Source organism: Suncus etruscus, chromosome 4, assembly GCF_024139225.1.
Source record: "Suncus etruscus isolate mSunEtr1 chromosome 4, mSunEtr1.pri.cur, whole genome shotgun sequence".
NCBI lineage: Eukaryota > Metazoa > Chordata > Mammalia > Eulipotyphla > Soricidae > Suncus > Suncus etruscus.
The window spans coordinates 12464153-12468219 of NC_064851.1; positions in this window are offsets into that span (position 1 = coordinate 12464153).

Consider the following 4067-nt stretch of genomic DNA (forward strand, 5'->3'; position numbering starts at 1 on the left):
ATGGCTCATTGGATGAGGAAAAACAAGTCCCAATCTATTCAAGCAAGTGAAAACATATACTTTGTTGTTTCAGGGTAAAACCTAGCTGTGCTCCAGGCATGCTAAGGCATGTAGGCTCAGTGCTCAGAGATCATTCTTGAAGTGTTCAGGGAACCCCGTGCAGTGCGGCCAAACTGGTCAGCTAAATGCAAAGCAAGAACTTTACCTGCTATACTATCTTTTCAGTCCGGGTTCGATTCTGGCATCCCACATGGTCCATGGAGCCTGCAAGGTGTGATTTCTGAGCACAGAGCCAAGAGTAACCCCTGAGCACCGCTGGGTGTGGCCCCAAACCAAAATAAATAAAATCCAAGAGGGGCAGAGAGATAGCATAGTGGTAGAGCATTTATTTGCCTTGCAAGTGGCCGACCCAGGACTGATGGTGGTTCAAATCCCGGCATCCCATATGGTCCCCTGTGCCTGCTACAGTGATTTCTGAGCAGAGTCAGGAGTAACCTGTGAGCACCGTTGGGTTTGGCCCAAAAATAATAAAATAAATAAAAATAAATTACTTCTAGCAGGCTTGGGGTGGGGTGATCACATGGGATGCCAGAGAATGAACCTGGGAAGGCCAGATGCAAGGCAAACACCCTTCCCACTGTGATATCACTCCTGCCCAGGTGTTTTTTTTTTTCATATTGAGTTATCATTGTTTACAGTTATTCATAACAAAGTTTTGGGCAAACAACCTCTTTCCATCAATGTTTCCAGGTTCTCCCTCCCCACACTCCAGTTTGCCTCTTAACAGGCACTTTTTTTTTAAAGTAAAAACAAGTTTTTATTTAGAAATCCAAAGAAAGGATGAGGCAGAGAGAGAGAGAGAGAGAGAGAGAGAGAGAGAGAGAGAGAGAGAGAGAGGGAGGAGAGATACTCAAGAAAGCTGAAGGAATGGGGCCAGAGCGATGGTGTGAGAGGCAAGAGGTAAGGCGTGTCTGCCTTGCAAGCGCTAGGATGGTCCGCAGTTTGATACCCCGGCATCTCATATAGTCCCCCCAAGCCAGGAGTGATTTCTGAGTGCATAGCCAGGAGTAACCCCTGAGCATCAATGGGTATGGCCCAAAAACAAAAACAACAACAAAAAAAGAAAGCTGAAGGAAGAGAGAGCCCTGGAACACAACCAGCACAGTAGTAGGAAAGGATGAAAGTACACATCTCAAGAGAGATGAGCAAAATGTGTGTTTGGGTACCATGTGCACGAGTTGGCAACACATATGAGAAGCAGCAAAACATAGGTCCACAGATCATGTACAGACAGGCACATCTCTAATTGTTGCACGTTGAATTTCAATGTTGGCTTTCAGTGTTGGCTCTGTGGTTTAGATATATACATACCACATCTCTACTCCACCCTGTTGCTCAAGGCCCCTGTCTCTCGTCTCTTGCCTCCTGTCTTATTTTCCTGTCCCTTCTCATTTCTACAATCTAAAAGGCAATCTAGGTGTCCCTGTTTTGATACCTTGCATTTCTTTGTCATTATTCTACATGCCACAGATAAGTGAGATCATTGGTATTTTCCTCCTGACTTACTTCATTTAATATGACACCCTCCTGCTCCATCTTATTTGTACTGAAGTGCATGATTCCATCCTTTCTTGCAGCTGCAGAGTATTCCTTTGTGTAGTTATACACCTTCATTATTCACTCGGCTGCTATTTCATATCCTAGCTAGTATATAAGTGCTACAATGAAAGATGTTTTGTTAGCTTCGAACTCAGGACCTGTCACACACAAAGATCATAGGAGATGAACAGTAATGCAAACACAAAGAAGTTTTATTCCAGCATGCTGGGTCAACCATCTCCTCAGAAATGGCAACCCTGCTTCTTAATAGCAAGCAATATTTATGGTGGATTTTGGGACTTTCTACATACAAGATTGACTTTTACATTAGGGGACTATAGCCTTAAATGATGTCCTAAACATTGTGGTGCTTATTTGAGTTTTTTTTTTGGGGGGGGGGGCACACCCAGTGATGCTCAGGGGTTACTCCTATTTATGTGCTCAGAAATTGCTCCTGGCGGGCCCGGAGAGATAGCACAGCGGTATTTTCCTTGCAAGCAGCCGACCCAGGACCAAAGGTGGTTGGTTCGAATCCCAGTGTCCCATATGGTCCCCCGTGCCTGCCAGGAGCTATTTCTGAGCAGACAGCCAGGAGTAACCCCTGAGCACTGCCGGGTGTGGCCCAAAAACAAAAACAAAAACAAAAAAACAAAACAAAAAAAAACAACAACAACAAAAAAAGAAATTGCTCCTGGCTTGGGGGACCATATGGGATCGAAGTCAGATCCGTCCTGGGTCAGCCACATGCAAGGCAAATGCCCCACTGCTGTGCTATTGCTCTGTTTCTGCTTCCTAGTATGAGGCCAGTGGATGTTCACAAGGACAGATCCTGGAACTCATTGCCGCGTTTTTATCTTTAGGCCTCTACCCTTAGGTTTTAGGACTGTCAGCAGTTGCAGTCAGCACTATTGTGAAACTAAGTTACAGAAGCTAAGTCAGCAGTTATTCCTTAAACTTAAACTCCAACAATTTTTGTGTTCTTAGGAAAAGGGTTTAGGTGTCATTTGGCATAAGTACCAAGAATTGGAATTTCGGGGTCTGCTAGCAGCTCCTACTTTCCTTTCCTTTTCTTTTCTCTCTCTCTCTCTTTTTTTTTGGGGGGGGGGGATTGGGTCACACCCAGCAGCACTCAGGGTTTACTCCTGACTCTATGCTCAGAAATCGCTCCTAGCAGGCTCAGGCTCCATATGGGATGCCAGGATTCGAACCACCATCCTTCTGCATGTAAGACAAATGCCTTATCTCTCTGTCTCCATCAGCAGCTCTTACTTTTCTGATAAATACCCATACTGTTGGCCATGACCTTCCCAAGAAATCACAGTTCTTGGTCTTCCTTTTAGAAACTTGACTCTGTTTTGGTTTCCTTTTTTTTTTTTTTTTTTTTTATGTATTTCAACATTTCTTGGGAGCTCTACTCACTCTTTGCCTCTTACATATATGTATTTTCTGGATGATCTCAACCCTCTGCTCTTTTTATTTGTTTGATTTTTGTTTTTTGGGGTCACACCCAGCAGTGCTCAGGGGTTACTCCTGGCTCAACACTCAGAAACAGCTTCTGGCAGGCTCAGGGACCAGGTGGATGCCAGAATTCGAACCACCGTCCTACCTCCATGCTATCTCTTCAGCCCCGACCCTCTGCTCTTAAAATCTTTTAAGTCATCTTCTCTAGATGCTCTCATACACAGCTATAGCTTCAATTACCTCGTATCTCCATTCACATACGACACAGTGATACCTATAGAAATGGGAAGTCATGCCTATTTTCCAAGTTATTAATGATGTCATGGTCATTAGTGTTTTATGTACCACCCCATAAAATCATATATCTCTATTACTCAGCATAAGAAAAGATAAAACCATGCAATTTGCTGCTTAACGCATGTATCTGGAGAGTGTCATGCTGGGGTCAGGGGGAGAGAAACCAACACAAAACGATACATCTCAGATGTGGGATATAAAGAAACATGGAAATCTAGAAATTCCAAGGTCAATAGAATACTATAAGATGAATACTGGTCTTCAGCAGGAAGCTTAGCCACTAAGAGTAGGGTGGAGGGAGGATAGGGCGGGCGGGGGGGGGGGGGGGGGGGGGGGGAGAACACTATGACAACAAGAGAGGGAAGGAGGAGGAAGAGGAGGGATTGTTGAAAAAGGTGGTGAAGTGTTGTGCATGAAAGCCTATTAGTAACTACGGTGAACCATAGTCCAAAATTTATTTTTTAAAAAGTTCCTGTCCTAGAGGAAGCCTAGTGGATGAAAAGTAAATGCTGGACATTGGTGGAGGGAAGGGAATACTGGTGTAAGGATTTGTGTTGGAGCATTGTATAACTGAAGCCCAATCAATAACTTTACAATTCATGGTGATTAAACAACAACAACAAAATCATATATTCCTCTAGATCTTTGGCCTTTTCTGGTTCGCGCATGCGCAAACAAAGCAGCGACGAAGCCTTTTTGGCTCCGCTCGG